The following is a 17915-nucleotide window of genomic DNA, read 5'->3' on the forward strand; positions in this document are numbered from 1 at the left end:
TGTGAGACAATATCTAAATATATCAAAACAATCCTGATGCAATCAATGAGTGTATGAACAGACTTTTACACAGATAATAAGTTGATAATCTTACCTTGTCCAGGCGACAGCTAATCCCCTTTACCTACCTGGCAGCCATTTTAGAGTGATTATCATGTGACCGCTGGACTGAATTTGTTGTGGGATTCAGGTGCATTGTGTGGAGCGCAGCACTAAAGGGGGAGTAGGAGGCAACCATACGTGAGTTTATCAATCCCAAAGGCAGCTGTCCGCAGCTGAGTGCTCTACAATACCTTTCATGCAAATCATGTGCTGAATAAATAGCATGCATAAACATACACATTACATGCACATTTTGTAGATATGTTAATGACACATTGCAATGCTTGTCCACTTAGCAGGTCTATTCCCAGTGCCACAGTACTATAAAAACCATCAGATAAACTCAAGAGATGTTACGGGTTCACAAGTGATATAGATAGTGTTTGATAACTGAAGGATGTGAAAACATCATTGTGCTCAAGAAACACATGAGAACAATCAGATAAAATGGGGAAAAGAATGATATATGGATCTGCAGCTGAAGATGTCCTGCTCATCCACAGTAATGAGATCGTGACACTTCGATAGCTTAAGCCAGGCTGAAGAAAGTCATGTTCATTCTATTGCCTGCTGTTGCCTTGTGTGAAATATGATATCTGTATCTTTACCAGCTAGTCCTACATTGATGTTATGTTTCTAAGGTATTTCCCAAATTATTTTTGAGGTATTTCCATTACTTTCTCACTGCCATTTTTACTACATTTTACTGCTGTCGAATTCCGAGTTTTGAGGAAAAGTGGAGGATTTACCAAAAGCTGGAGCTAAATCCACCATTTCCCTCCAAAATCGGCAGAATTACCAAAGCGGAATTACTGATCACAGTAATTCTGCCAAAATCCCCAATGGAGTCATATGGACTTCGGAAACGGGGACTAACACCGTACCACCACTTGTAATCCCATGGTTAACCTACGGGACTAAGTGGTGGTAACTGTAACTGATTTTGGTGGTATTTCGGCACAATTACTGCCAAAATACTGTCAAGCTCATAATGAGGCCCAAATTCACTCATATCTTAATTGATTGGGCATGGCAGGTGTAATTCAGCTAATACCACAATGATGGGGGATTGGTACCAGTACAGTGGCTTTTGGTTTGAGGAGCAAGGCTTTATTTCATTTAGCAGGGAAACAGTAGGTTCCAACCACTGTTTCCTATAATTGTTTACACTGATCTGATAAGTGCAAAAAAGGAAGTGGTAAAATCTGGACAGCCTTGGTCAGAATAGGGAAGCAACCTCCCATACTGCAGACTCATGGGTGTTAATGTTTACCATGTCTTTGGAAAAAGCTACTGCAGAACACAGCCCCTCAAATAAAGGTTGACCTAGGAATGTCACATCAGTGAGGAAGCCTAATTCGGAAAACATGAAAATCAAGAAAATTCAGGGAGTAATTCATAGAATTCAGCGCACAAGTGGCACACGCAGCTGGCGCACAGCGTGTGCGTGCGAATTACTGCGCCAGCCGCGTGCGCTAAAATCCATTTCCGCGCACAGCGTATTCATGGATTTTAGTTTCCAAAACCAGCCGTGGCGCAGAGTGGCACAGCGACCCTGCAGCAGTGCCAGTTACGCCCCCAACCCCTCGCCGTGCGCCATGCACAGCGCACAAATCCCGTACATGGCGCACAGGCCCCCAACCACGAAAATGCCTGTAAAACTCCCCATGCACCCCTCCGAATACATGTACCCCGCTGCACGGGGAGTGTCACAGGTGATTGGAGCGGGGTACGCGTATAACAGGGGTTCGCGGGAAGTTTCACACGCAAAATGCCCTGTGCGAGTGGGGTACGTGTATTGCTGGGGTGCGCGGGAAGTTTCACACGCGATAGGCCCTGTGCGAGTGGGGTACGTGTATTTCGGGGGTGCGCGGGAAGTTTCACACGCAAAATGCCCTGCGCGAGTGGGGTACGTGTATTCCTGGGGTGTGCGGGAAGTTTCACACGCGCTAGGCCCTGTGCGAGTGGGGTACGTGTATAACTGGGGTGCGCGGGAAGTTTCACACGCGATTGGAGAGGGGAACGTGTATTTCGGGGGTGCGCGGGAAGTTTCACACGCGATTGTTGTAGAGGGGAACGTGTATTTCGGGGGTGAGCGGGAAGTTTCACACACGAAATGCCCTGTGCGAGTGGGGCACGTGTATTCCTGGGGTGTGCGGGAAGTTTCACATGCGCTAGGCCCTGTGCGAGTGGGGTACGTCTATTCCTGGTGTGCGCAGGAAGTTTCACACGCTATATGCCCTGTGCGTGTGGGGTACGTGTATTCCTGGGGTGCGCGGGAAGTTTCACACGCGATAAGCCCTGTGCGAGTGGAGTCCGTGAATAACTGGGCTTCGCGGGAAGTTTCACACACGATTTTGCTGTCAGAGCGGGGTACGTGAATTTCGGGGGTGCGCGGGGAGTTCTACACATGAATTGGCAGTGTGAGTCCTCCCAGGTGTTCCCTCTACACCCTCCATGGTCCCTGCAGGCAGCCCACACCACAGGGGACTACCCTGCACCCCTGGTCATGTCCCGCAGGCAGCCCATCCACCATGGGCATGCCCCCCAGCCAAGCCACATGTCACCTTGCACTATTGATCACCAACTCATTTCCCCCATCACCCCCACCCCCCAGCAGTCAGGGGCACCTGCCAGCAGGCCCCCACTCATGTCCCACTCATGTCCCCCAGCACCCCCACCCTCCAGCAGTCAGGGGCACCTGCCAGCAGGCCCCCACTCATGTCCCCCAGCACCCCCACCCCCCAGCAGTCAGGGGCACCTCCCAGCAGGCCCCCACTCATGTCCCACTCATGTCCCCCAGCACCCCCATCCCCCAGCAGTCAGGGGCACCTGCCAGCAGGCCCCCACTCATGTCCCCCAGCACCCCCACCACCCAGCAGTCAGGGGCACCTGCCAGCAGGCCCCCACACATGTCCCCCAGCACCGCCACCCCCCAGCAGTCAGGAGCACCTGCCAGCAGGCCCCCACTCATGTCCCCCAGCACCCCCCCAGCGGTTAGGGGCACCTGCCAGCAGGCCCCCACTCATGTCCCCCAGCACTCCCACCACCCAGCAGTCAGGGGCACCTGCCAGCAGGCCCCCACTCATGTCCCCCAGCACCCCCACCACCCAGCAGTCAGGGGCACCTGCCAGCAGGCCCCCACTCATGTCCCCCAGCACTCCCACCACCCAGCAGTCAGGGGCACCTGCCAGCAGGCCCCCACTCATGTCCCACTCATGTCCCCCAACACCCCCACCCCCAGCAGTCAGGGGCACCTGCCAGCAGGCCCCACTCATGTCCCCCAGCACCCCCACCCCACAGCAGTCAGGGGCACCTGCCAGCACGCACCCACTCATGTCCCACTCATGTCCCCCAGCACCCCCAACAGTCAGGGGCACCTGCCAGCAGGCCCCCACTCATGTCCCACACATGTCCCCCAGCAGCCACGTCATGACGATCCTCAATCATGGGCCTCCTGGCCACCAACACCACACCCCACGCCACCCCAGCCCAAAGACCCAACCAAGTATTGCATCCACCCACAGAGAAATGGCCATTACATGATACAACCCGAATGGCAAGTATGTACATGAACACATGTCCTTCACACACACACACAATGGGTGCAAGTGAATGTGAAAACCCATATCATGACATGCATGAAACCAATGAGAGAATACCACACATCGAAGTATGAAACAAAAATGTATTGAACACAACATGAATGTAATGGAAAAAAAAATCAATAATGGGAATAATAAATAAAATGCAGCATGTCCGGAAAAAAATAAAAAAAATGAAATCAGAATCCAAAGAACTCCAAATGAAAATGTGTCCAAAGTCTCAGTCCAACAAAGCAAATCCAAGGGAAAATAAATATATGAAATCCATTGCGCCATGGTGAAATTAAAATAAAAACGAGAAACATCCACTGTTCAACTATATACAAATCACCAATCCAGGGTCCATGAGCCCAACAAATGAAATGAGACCTACAAAAAACCCTACCTAATAATGAACTATATACAAAAATGTGGTGCATTGTCCAAGCAGCCCAAAATAAACAAAAACAGAAAGGAAACCTAACACTATCTAACTATTTACAATGGCAGCAGGCTAGTCCGACGGCTCACTTATTGATGTCCCGGGCCAGGGCATCATCGAACTCCCGCTCAATGTCCTGGAGGCAGTCCTCTTCTATGGCCCCGAGGGTTCGCAGGGACGACGACATGTTCACCTCCAACTCCCTGCGAATAGCCTCAAGGCACTCGGCCTGCCTCAGGGCCCTCCGCATGGAGTTCTCTGCCCTGACCATTGTGAGTCGTGCCTCTTCCGCCCGCTGCCGCTCCGCATCTATGGCGTGGCCCAACCGCTGCCCCACGGAAGACATTTGAAATCCAGGGTCCTCCTGCCCTATGGCCGATGCCTGCCCCTCTGATGTTGAAGGCCCCGAGCCATCATTGCTCCCACCATATTGCTGCTGCTGTGCCTGTGCCTGCGCCCTGGCTCTTGCTGCCTGCATGTCCTCCTCCAGCTGGGGTGCAGTTGTCGTGGTGGCCATCCCTGCTGGACGTCCGACTCCCGACTGTGGCAGGGATGTGTCCTCCACCAGCCTGGCCGCTGGGTCAGGGGCAGCTCCACAGGGTACCCAGGTGACACATGGGTGGGAAGATGGCATGGAGGACGACTGGCACGTAGGGGGTTCAGGTGAGGAGGGGGTCGCAAGAAGGTCCAGCACACGGAGGAATTCAGCACCGGTGACCCGTCCCAGTAGATCAACGTGGTCAAAGAGGCATGCGAGACGACGTGCAGTCTCTCCACGAAAAGACTGCAGGTCACCTCGCATGCCCCGTTGATGCAACGCTATCCCACTCAGGACAGGCTCAACACGGTCCCGGATAGCCACGTTCGCAGGGAGAGGAAGGGCAGTTGTTGTGCGCTCATCCCCTCCCTGAAAACGGGTCTGGACGTAGGCATCCCTGCTGGTGCCAGATGATGCAGTGACAGGATCAGGGACAGGATTACACACAGGCACCTCCGCGGCGGCCTGTGCTGCCTCCTGTCCCTGCCCCTGCACTGCACCACTAGCACCAGTGGAATCTCCACCTCCAGACCCTGTGTGTGTCCCTTCCGTGGCCTCCTCCTCCACCAAACCCCCCACCAACCTGCATGACTCCGTGCCATTTCGTCCGTTGGACCATGTGGGGTCTCAGCTGCCCCTTCTGCTTCCGAGGAGTCCACCTCCGACCTCTTCCTCTTGGACCTACCCTCAGCAGCTGCGGCCTGGGACGCGGCACCAGACTCCTCACTCCCTGACGAGATGACAATCTGGGAGGGGAGCCGGGCCTTGCGTCTCCGGCTGGTGGTGCGATCCCTGCGGCTGTGCTCCACAGCACCCTCTCCGCCCTCTTCATCAGTTGACGCTGCAGACAGGGAGAGATAAAACACAGACATCAGGGCACTGCACAATGGACTGATACACACATGACAGTTGCACATGAGTGGCAGTGTCAAACTTCAGACATGGCATCACACTCCACGACACACATGTAATTTCAACTCACACACATGAGCATTTCCACAGCAATATTGCACCAGGCAGCAACATCCATACACATATAACAGCATGAACAGCCGAAGGTGAGCCTGACATCACATGAAACACAGGGAGTGCACTAGACACGCACACATGCCACCACACTTACATGCATGTCTACATCTCCTCCAACTGTCAAAGTGATGCGATCGCCATACATGTCACATCTGGCATTCAGCCTTCTACATATCAGTGTCACGTACATCCATGTTGCATCACAGTTGCACACTTGTCAAATACACACACATGTACACAGTGCAGAAACATGCAGCAGGAACCACCATCCATGTGTGACACCACAACCATGCCAATGTACATACACAGAAATTCAAACATGTGTGCTACCACACCTGCATTTGCACAGCATGCTTACCAACACATACACCATTGATGTGTCTCACACCTAAGAGGACTCGCATGTGGCAGCCTCACGCCCCTGTTCATACACATCCCTACATGGCCCTACGAAAACACATGTGCAACTTGCACACTACTGGCACACCACCACATGGACAGCGTCCAATCAGTATGCATGTACACTTACCGCTCGACTCCAGACGGGTCTGCCTCTCAAGGACCTCGACGTGGAACGCAGGGCATATGTGTTCCAGGACCCTCATCTGGTGGTCAAACAGGTGGCCCCGGCGCCCCTTGGCATCCGCTGCCTTCAAGAGACGCCGGGCCTTGTTGAGGTTCCTGGACCTGAAGTCCTCCCAGCGCTTCTTGACATGGTGTAAGTCGTGGACTGCCACCCCCTCCGCGTTGATGGCAGTCATGATGTCCATCCAGATCCTGGTCCGTCCTTCATAGTCGGTGCGCGAACTTCCAAAGAGGGCATCATACTGCCCCAGGACTTGCTCCACCAGGACACCAACTTCCCTGGCACTGAAGCTGGTGGCCCTCTGCCTCTCTGGCTGGGGGTTGCCAGTGGTGCCAGATGGTGTTGTGCCCGACATGGCAACCCCAGAGGCAGGAGTGTGTGGGCAATTGGGTCCTGGGGCTGGGCTGTGGAGCAATGGTATCCCAGTAGGGAGTCTTCGGTTCCAGCAGGGGTGGTCACAGCAACTGCACCCCTGGCTGTGGTGCAGGCAGCAAATAGCAGGGCACATGGGCAGCAGGCAGTCAGGCAGCAGCAGATGACAGGTGGGAGCGTGCTCGGGGCTCTGGGGGGCAGTAATTCGGCCTTCTGGGCAAGAGCGTGGTCTTCCGTGTGTTGTTGAGTGGCCAGCTTGATACGAAGTGATTTGGCATGTGAAAATCTTGCATGTCAGCGTGTAATTCGAGGAAAGGCCCTTTGCGTTTAAGCGTACGTACGCGGTTTCATTGGACCAAAGGCCCTTAGCGCGTAAGCGCTTCTGTGACATGACTCGCGCAGGCATTTCCCTCGTGACGTGGGCATAGTGGTTCAGCGTGCGTGGAAAAACTGCACGTCCGCGTGTGGATGCCTGTAATCTGAGGAAAGGGCCTACGCGCGTAAGTGACGTGACGCGCGCGGGCGTTTCCATCAACACGGGTGCGTGTTTATCGTACACGTCCAAAACACTGCACGTCCGAGTGTCAGCTCGTGTAATTGGAGGAAAGGGCCTTAGCGCGTATATGCGTAAGTGATGCTGTACGTGTGGGCCGCTTTAAAAGGTACGTGTAGGACCCCATTCCCTTGTACGTGCTTTGTGGAGAGCGAGTGGTTGAATTCTGTACATCTTGTCAGTTCACACGCGATTACTTCACAGCGTTTCAAGTTCGTACTCCCTGTTACCTCTGACAGCGTTCTTTATTTTTTTGGGCCTGTTTGCTCAAACAGCGTTCACTTCTTCTTTTGTCCTGTCTCCTCACATAGCGTACAGTTCTTCTTTTGACGGGGGTGTTGCCTACGTGCACATGCGCGTTTTTTTCACGTTCTTTTTTTCAGGCAACCAGTGAGTCGCGCATGAATTTACCAACTGTGCTTGCCCCGTGTGTCGCGTACCCCTTCAGAGGTCATTGTAGGCTGCGTGTAACACACGTACGCTTGTTTTTGTGTTTCTGGGTGCCACAGCATAGTGCAGGTTCATTTTTCCACGCACGTGGTCTACGAGGGGTTGCGTGCACATTACTTTTTGTTTTTGGGGTGCCTGTGCATTGCGTGACCCGTCATCTTCCCCCAGGTGTTACAGACAGCCTTGCTGGAGCAGTAGGGTACGAATTCCATCTAGTACCCTACCCCTTTGACCCCCAATTGCCCAGGACAATTGTTTACTGCAACTCCCATATGCACAACAACATCAGTGCCATGGTTGGGAGGCGACCTAGCGGTAAGGGAGGCAAAAGTGGCCGACCTCCAAAAGGTGGGCGTGGTGGGCGCGGTAGGGGACGTGGCCAGGATTCTCAGGGTGCCCCTAGACCCCCATGTGTGGAGGACCAATCAGGGACACCCATCCCCCCCCATGGTTGAGGGAAACGTGGCTGACACCATCCCAGCTCAGCCCTTGTTGGACCAGCACATTGTGGCACCTGAGCTGGCATAGGATGACTCCCAGGCTGACTTCCAGGTCAGCAAGTCTAAGTCACGTGTGTCGGTGCAAGTTGGTGTCACCAGGCCACGTGGATCTGGGGCAGCGATGTCATCTGCTGCCCCAAGTAGGCAGGGTGGGGAGGCTGCAGGGGCAGCTGCAGCTCTATCCACCCCAGCTCTGAGTCTCCCAGCCGGGACAGTGTTGGTCCTGGTCCATCAAACTGACGTTGCCCCTGCCAACATCACACTTCAGCCAATGCCTGCACCAAGACCTATGGTCATTGTGCATTCACACACTCCCAGTACCCAGTCCACCTGCGCTTCTGCCCCTACTGAGCAGAGCGGCGCAAGCCACTCAGGCTCTGCTCCACCTTTGAAGAAGAGGAAGAAGGGTGTTCTGGCACTACAGGCTGAGACCCCAGACACGGCTACACAGTCCGGCACGTCAGGAAGCCTAGCTTTAATGACCCCAAACTTGATGCACTTGTGACCTATGTGTCGGCACATAGCCGCGAAATGTTGGTGACTGCAGGGTGCAAGACCACACCTGGTCAACGTAGGGGACACTGGCAGACCATCGCGGACCTCATAAGTGCCCTTGGATTTGTGAGGGGCACAGCTGATGATTGCTACAAGCGGTGGAATGACCTGAAACGCAGAGCAAAGAATAAGCTGGCCTCAAATCATGCCGCTACTCTGGTGACTGGCGGTGGGTCTCCACAAGAGGACAACAAACTCACTGAACATGAGTCTGTTGCTGGGACCTTCGTCACAGAGGAACAGATCCAAGGTGTGGGAGATGTACCTGATTACGACGCATTGTCCGGTGAGTGCCCATGCGTGTGTGTGTAATCCATGTGTATGTTGTTTGGGTGACGGGTTCTGATTGAGTGCCAGGTGAGGGTGTGTACTCCTGAGTGTTATGGGTCACCCATTTGCTTCCTCCCATACATTCACGTGCCTTGGATTTGGGCATGACTCTATCCCTTCTGCCCACAGTTGCCAATTAGGCCCACATTAGTGCACTTTACCTTGAACTGTCATCTTGCAACTACATTGTTCAGATTTTGTAAGTGTTCATTCAGACTGATTGTTTCCACTCTCCCATTTTTGCTAGGCATTATTCTGCTCTATTGCAACATATGTGATATGCTTCAGTCATTGTTTACAGCCCACACTGGGCCACTATTTTTACCTGGTTATGTTAATGATTACACCATTCAGGCCGATGGAGTATTGGGCTGCAGACATTTTTTGTTAGGGCCTTTTTGCATGTGGAAGATGACAGATGTTTCCTGTAATGTTAAAGTGACCAACCATTGATCAGCCCACAATGACTGTGTTATTGGACACTGGATGTGTTTCAGTGTGGGGCACATGCATATTTTGCAACACTATTCAGCATCAATCTTCGCATCATGTCGATGTGACATGGATGTGTGTCAGTACTCATTCACTGACATATTGCTGTAGTTTTGTAATTTACCGTGGCTATGCTACATGACATTTGTGTGGTGGCATGTGTCATGTATGTGTATTGGACATGCCACTCACAGCCTGATGTGTGATGCCAGTGCTACCCAACATGCTGCAAATGTGTTGCTTTTCCATCTTGCTCTCCCCAGTGTCTGCCTTTTGACTCCACTTCCAACTCTTTGACAGTGCATGCATGGCAGGGTTATAGTCATGTGGGACATGTGTAAATCATGTACTGGATCTCTGGCTTGTCATGGCCTATGTGTGTGCTATGGTGCTCATGCCTGTTTCCATTTGTTGTCTTTCATGTTTTTGCAGGTGATGACGCACTTGATGCTGTTGTGGTTGAGGAGATGGTGCAGACCCAGGAAGAATCTCAGGCACGACCGGGCACCAGTGGGGGATGTGGTGTGGTGGTGGGTGAAAACCCAATGTTACTGCAGACCATACTGTCCAGGGGTGTCTATGGGTGCTCCTCCCCAGACCTCTATTCAGGTGCTGAGTCGGATGATGAGACTTATGTGCCGTTGCAGGTAAGTGTTTCTGTCAGGGATTCTGTTCTGTCCAACCCACCTGGACCAGGGGTAGAACCCTCTATGGGGATGTCAGTGTTGGTAGGTCCGCCTTTGGCGGTTACGGATGCAGGGTCACACTCCACAGCATCTGATCCTATTCCTGGGCCAGCAGATCAGAGGGGGAATGCAGTCCTGCAGTCTCAGGCAGTGCCAGCACAGCAAGGTTCAGATCGCCTTGCCCCAAACAGGTGTGGTGCCCGTCGACGCGGTGGCCGTGCGCCACCAGGCAATACTGTATGGGAAAACTCCATCTACAGTATGGCAACCCAACAGGCAGCATCAGTAGAAATGATGGCTCAGGCAATGGAGAGGGTGGCCACTTCCATTATCCCCCCTGAAAGGTAGATGGAGCAACAACAGCAGGCAACAGACTCCATTTGCCAATCACACAGGGAAGACATGTTGGCGTCCAATAGGGACCGACGGGCGGCACTGGAGAGTCACAGGGCCACAGGGAAGCCCTGAGGGTGGAACTCCATAACCTCAGGCAGAGTCTGCTTGAACTTGAGGATTCCCGAAATGTTAGGGCAGAACAGCAGCTGGAGCAACTCACACGTTCGCTCTCAGCTGAGCTGCATGCAACAAGTGAGGAGATCCGGGCATCACGCGAGGCCATGCGTGCAGAAATGCAGGCAACCCGTGATGTGCTGCATGGGGATCTCCGCACTTTAATCCTCCAGAATCAGACCTTCCAGACCTGCATGCTTGCTGCCATGGAGGACCATACCAGGGCTTTGCGTGGGCTGCCTCCCATAGTGCCACCGCCTCCTGATGCAGCAGCAGAGGATGAGCAGAGCAACAGCAGTTCTCCCACAATGGCATAGCCGTGCAGGCCATGAGCCCAAGGAGGTTTTTTTATTCACAACATCCAGGGTGTTGGTGTGCACTCTGTCCTCGAACCTCCTGGGTGGCCTCCCCCACCACCTCCCCCCTCTGGCCCCCACATGGCCATTTTTGATTTTCTTTTTTTTACAATGTGTTGCCTTGTGTGGCTCCCGTGGGCATCCGCTGTATTCCTGCTGGGCACATGCAGGCTTGTCCGGAGCTTGGGTTAGATGCTTGGGTTTGTGAGACACACACCCCTCCTCCTTCCCATTTCCATGGGCTTGCAAAGGGTGTGACCAAGTGACAGTGAATTACACAGTGATGTTGGGCTCCCATGAGCTGTGTGGGCAGTCTGCAGTCAATACTGTGTAGACATCCCTAGTGGATTATGTTGTATTGTACACTGCATAGTGTATTGATATGTGCTTGTGCATCCATGTCTTCCTCCTAATCTGCAGGTTCCTTCCTCATGTCTTCACAAGGCCCTCTACTTTGCAGATGCAGTTCATGTTGTATGCAGTACACAGAGACATTTGCGTGGCAGCAACACTCTACAGTTGGAAGGGGTTGATGTGCTGGCATATTCAGGTTGTAAGACTACCACTACTTGAACTTAGTACTGTCATGTTTTTTGCATTTTTCCATGGTGTGTTGCAGCATTGTGTTGGTGGTAAGTATTTGGTAATGTGTGCTGTTAGTTATACATTTCTGGGAGCATATTGTGTGTGGGCAGTTTCCATTAGGGACAGTGTACTTTGTGACACTTGTGTCAGGTCTTGTGCATTGCTTTGTTTGCTTTCACATTGCATGACATGCCATGGTGTGTTTGGTGGTGGAGCTGGGGAGGGGTTGGTGACATGGCGCTGTTCTCATGTTGTATTTAGCAAGGGGGTAATGAATTTAGCAGCATAGATGTATGTCTTTTGATGACACAGCATTGGTGGTGTTTGGGTAGGTAGGGATGCACACAATGTAACACTTCCAGGTGACCAATCTCAGGATGGTATGGTTGTGACAGTTGAGTGTCCCTTATGTCATCATCATTGATTGTCAGCTGGTATGTGCCAGGGCTGTGTGCACTCCACAGGGGTGTGATTTTATGTGAAGTAATTAGCCACCAGCTGCGTACGGGCTGCCTCACCACGTGCCCTTTCCCCTCCCATGCGCAGTGGGCGTGCATGTGGTTGGGGATGTGGGGGCACCACCATGTCCACCGGCAGGCCCTGGCGTGTTGCAACGTTGTGTAGGAAACATGCTCCCACTATGATCCTGCACACTACTGGGGGAGCATATAACAGCTGCCCACCAGAGCGGTAAAGGGTGCGAAAGCGTGACTTGAACACTCCGAATGTGCGCTCCACTATTCCCAGGGTTGCAATATGGGCTGTGTTGTATCTTACCTCGGGTGGCGTGGTGGGGTTCCGAATTGGCGTCATCATGTGGGTGCTCAGAGGGTAGGCACTGTCCCCTGGGGAGGTGGTGATGGGTATCATTAGTGGGGTGTAACATTACTCAGTATCTGACATGCATGCATGTGCAGTGGCATTTATACTCACCAAGCAGCCATGTATCGCCATGCTGCCCAGCTTCTAGGTCCCGGTTTAGGGTTGACATTCTGTGAATGAAACTGTCGTGGTGGACCCTGGATAGTTGGCATATACTGAGGTGATGATTCCCTTGGCATCACATACTACCTGCACGTTGATGGAATGCCAGTGCTTGCGGTTTCTATAGATGTGCTCAGATGCCCTGGGGGGACGTAGAGCCACATGGGTGCAATCAATGGCACCTAGCACTTTGGGGAATTGTGCCACCCCGTAGAAATCCTGGACGGCAGCCTGCCTTTCTGCAGGTGTTCTGGGCAGGTATATGTGCCTGCAGACTGATGGGCGTGCAGTCATGATGGCCAATACCTGGTGTAGGCAGCGTGACTGCGTGGCCTGTGACACCCCCCCACTATAGCACTTGTCTGCTGAAATGATCCAGTGGCCAAGAAGTGCAGTACATTGAGGACCTTTTCCAGGGGGCTGAGTGCTTGGGAGCACAGGGTGAGTGATGTGAGGTCATCCTCCCACTCACTCACCAGGTCGAGTATTATGTGAGGTGGAAACCTCTACCTCCCATACACCTGGTCATCAGGCATCCCAAAAAGGCTGGTTCTGTGTGTAAAAATTCTGGGCCTGACTATCCTCCTCCTCCTCCTGCGGTATACCACGACCACTGCTGCTAGGAACAGTATATTCATCTTGGCGTCTGAGCTTGTTTGTTTGCGCGGGTCCACATACACCTGCTTCCTGCTGGCGTACGTGTTTCCAGATTAGCGCGTCTTTTTTGGCGCACGCATTAGCCCTGTTCGATTCCATGAATACATGTTGTAGATGTGCGTGTGGGCGTTCCGCGCATTTGCCTCCTGTACTTCCCCCGTGACGCCCACATTTTCACGCGTTGTTCCCCATTCCGCGTGTTACGCCCCCTGTTCCGCCTACTTTTGTTGTGTGCGCTGCGCTATGTGCGCTTTTGCTGTGCGCTTAGCGCACGCTGTTTGGAGACGTGTGCGCCAGCGTGCGCCACGCAGAATTTTAGCGCACATCCAGGGATTTACACGCACACGGACTTCCATGAATCGCTGTGCGCAGGTTTTGCTGTGATATTCGCACTTGCACTGCGATTCGCACGCTTTCGCACGCTTGCGCTGAAAATTTCAGCGCACATTAATTGCATGAATCGGCCTGTCAGTCTGAATGTCTGTGTGGCCTTTTTGTGGGTTGCATCTGTCCATTCTAACAGGCATCAGTCTTGACTGAACTTCAAAGGAAGGTGAACTCTCTGTACCTTTAACCTCAAGGGGGACGAAGAAACAAATGCAAGGAAAATCCCTCTTATATAAACATTCCATATGGCTAGTGACATATGACAAAATAATAAATATGTATTTTGGAAATTAAGTATTGGTAGATAAATTGACATGAAACAGCCCCAAAATATGCCATACCATTGACAATGAAAACAAACACACAAAAAGAATAGATCCTGCACAATAAATGCATATACCCACAACAAACAACAATATTGTCGGTCTGCCTTTTTATAGGGACCCCCACAAATTGAAAAACAAAAGAATTCAATATTTTTCCATTATTCGTAATTCGTTAAAAATGTTTTTGTTTTTTGTGGATTTATTAACATCACATGGAACCATCCCCTCTTCTCTCAAACCTTGACAAATCTCATTGTTCCTGAAATACCATCTCTCGAACCCACACTCCCTGAAAATTATCACCCCATCACTATCTTGCCATAACTCCCCAAACTCATGGAATAATATATCACCGCAAGCAACCTACTAAACCGCTTCCAATCTGGCTTTCGACCTGGACACAGCACTGAGACCACTACACTTCACATCCTTGATGACCTCCACAACATCACTGACAAAGGACACACAGCACTACTTGTACTCTTCAACCTCTCTGCGGCCTTCGACAAACGGCACTACTTGTACTCATCAACCTCTCTGCAGCCTCCTCAACCTCTCTGCAGCCTTTGACACCATAAACCAGCATTTTACTCAATACGTATCCCACAGAACGAAACTCTCAGGCACTGTCCTCAACTGCTTCACCTTCTTCCTTAACGACAGGACACACTTTGTCTCCATGGCACCTGTTCGATCCTACCACAGCCCAGTCAAATATGGGGTCCTGCTAGGCTCCTCCCTGTCTCCACTCCTCTTTAACTTGTATGTTGAATCCCTTGGAAAGACCCATAGCAAACACAACATCCATTTCCACCAAAACGCAGATGACACGCAAATATACTTTAAAATCTCATCCCCCTCACAACTGCACATCCTCAAAAGCTGTCTCTCCACCATCACCACCTAGATGGTCACCAGCTTCCTCAAACATAACACTTCCAAAACAGAATACCTCTTCAGCTACCCCCCCACCCCCATTGAAATACAAGCTCAAACCCAGGATCAAAGAACTTGCCACAGACAACCCACACATATCCCTCTAAACACCTGTTAAATCCCTCGGATTCACCGTCGACCCCATCTTTCCTTCACACACCACATAGCTGCTATTACCAAAACATGCAATCTATAACTATACCTATACTATACCTCCTACGGAAGATCAGACACTTCCTTCCTCTTGATGACTTCCGCATTGAAGTCCAAACATCTACCCAAAAATTCACACATCACCCCAGATCATGACCAGATCCACTGTCTCCCTGTAACCCAAATACTTGCCTTCAAAGGACTCTGGGCCTCATTACGACCCATGCAGTGTCGGAATGAAGGGGGCCGGTACGGGACCGGCCCCCTTCATTCCGACAGGGCTGATTCCAAGCTTCCCATCGCGGGACTCGGATCGCACGCCTGGTAAAACCAGGCGTGCTTTCCGGGTCCCGCGAGGGGAAGAAAGAGGTAACAACGGGGCACTCATAATGTGCCCGTTGTTACCTCCATCCCCATTCCCATTGAGCCCTATGGGGGCTCAAATGGGAATGGGGAATGGTTCCTGCAAGGAGGAATGACCGGGTCCTCCAATGTTGGAATTACCCGGTTATTCCTCATTGCAGGAACCCGTTAAAGGAGCCCGGTTTAGCGGTAGCCATGGAGCTCAGAGCTCCATGGCTACCGCCAAACTCGTAATGAGGCCCTCTGTATTGTTTTCAAAAGCATCCAGAACCAATCTCAATCTTACCTTCATGACGAACTCAAACCCATCAACCACACAAACACCAGAGAAGGAAGCCAGCATCTCCTCCACATACAACTCTGCAAAGTAAGAAGCACACGATAGCAAGCATTTATCCACTGGGCACCCAGGCATGGAAAACCTGTTCTCTTCACATCTGCACTGCACTCTTCATCACCACTTTCATTAAAAGCCTCAAAACATACCTGTTTACCCACACAAAACCCTGTCCCACCATCTCCCCTACTACCACTTGTCTATCCTAATATTTCTATCCTATCCTGAAAACATTTTGTAACTTCTGCTTCATCTCCTACCTTTTAACCTTTGAACCTTGTAAGGTGCTCTGAGACCATCGGGATATGGCCAGCACTGAACAAAAAAAATAAAAAATAAATAGAATAATGATTGATGCATGCAGGGATCACTGCCAGGCACATCAGGGCATGGAGCTTTGAGGGCTGGCCCCACTGTGTTATGGGAAGAAGATGCCATAGCTGGGCCTGCTCTGGTCTCTGAAAAAGACTATTTTTCACAAATCCTGACATAGCTTTGCAGTGCTGGTCATGCCTTTTCCCATCTTGAACCTGCAGTCCCTCCTTCTCTCCTGACCCGGCCTGCTTACTCCCAACAGTCCACCAGCCACTCTGAGCACTGTTCATTTAAACCTCACTCATCCTCAAACTCCTTGTTTAAGATGTTCTCATAGAAATCCCCACCCTCCTCCCACTAAGCTCGTTATAGGCTTCCCACTCATGCTTTATGCCCTTCCCACTTACTACTTAATCATCCAGCTGGAAGGCTGAGCAGTAGAGTTTAATAAGTAGAGTTTTCGCCTCTGTGTCTCCAACCTTACAATCACCATCACTCCCACCAACCCCACCTCTTGCTCTGCTTCACCAATATTCCACACCCACCTTTCCCCATCGTCAAACACTCCTTCCCACACAATACCTCCTTCTTCTGTCATCCTGGCCTTATCAACAAACGTGTGGTTATGGAACTAATGTATTTTTGCTGTCTGTAGAAGTGTGAACCCCCAGAAAAGGAGGGTGTTTAAGGGCCTGCTCTGGAAATATTATTAGTGTGATGATATGGTAATAAATCACAGTGGTTGGGCCATTGTTCTTAAGGTCCCCTGCTCATGATATATTCCATTGTTTGGCTGCTTTATGTCCAACCCATCCTTTATCCACCCCATAGACAGTCATCCCTCTCCTTGTGGCAGCCATCACACCCTTCAGCACCTCGAATAGTTTCTAAATTGCTTCTATGTACCTTATAAGATGCTGATTACCTGCTCATATCTAGGTAACTGAAATCCACTGGGCAGTCCCAAATGATCATCTAGTGATATGGCTGGGTTCCTCCGATCTCTGTTGCATGGTCTTGGCAGAATTTTCAGCAGCACTGGCAATCTTCATATTTTGTATTTGTATTTTATTTATTTGTACAGCGCACAAGGCCCAAGGGCAACCGGGCGCATGTCTTATGGCAGGTACATACATGAATGGTAAAGTACAGTTACAATCAGACAGCCAATTTGTTATTAGGAGACAGCATTCATAACAAAGGTGGTAGAGTACACAGCGGTCAGATGGTGAGAGACGGCTGTGGATCAAATGTAGCGGATAGCCAGACCTTGGCTTTGTGTTCGAATAAAGTGGGGGAAGGCATGGTTCTGATGGTGAGTGGCAGTTGGCTCCAGAGTTTGGCTGCAAGGACTGGGAAGCTGACACATCCGGCTGTCTGAAGTTTGTATCTGGGGATTGTGAGGCATTGTGCTTGGGCAGATATGAGAGATTGTGCAGGTATGTGCTGTGCAAAACGAGAGGCTAGGTAAATAGGGGCCTGACTGTTTACACATTTGTGCGTGAGGGTCAAGGACTTGAGTGATATCCTTTGGGCAACTGAGAGCCAGTGTAGACTCTTCCTAGTTTTGGTTATATGTGCAGATCAAGGGATGTTGAGGGCTGCTCTAATAGCATTGTTTTGAGTGATCTGGAGTTTGTTGAGGTTTTGTTGGTTGGTGCCTTGATAGAGTACATTGCAGTAATCGAGTTTTGACATGACCAGGGTCCTGGCGAGGGTGATGCAATTCTGAGTGGAGAGGAAGGGGCGGCAAGCTGTGATCAGCTTGCATGTGTAAGCTGAGGCCA

The sequence above is a fragment of the Ambystoma mexicanum genome, chromosome 6q (assembly GCF_040938575.1).
Source record: "Ambystoma mexicanum isolate Mex_15411 chromosome 6q, UKY_AmexF1_1, whole genome shotgun sequence".
In the NCBI taxonomy this organism is placed as follows: domain Eukaryota; kingdom Metazoa; phylum Chordata; class Amphibia; order Caudata; family Ambystomatidae; genus Ambystoma; species Ambystoma mexicanum.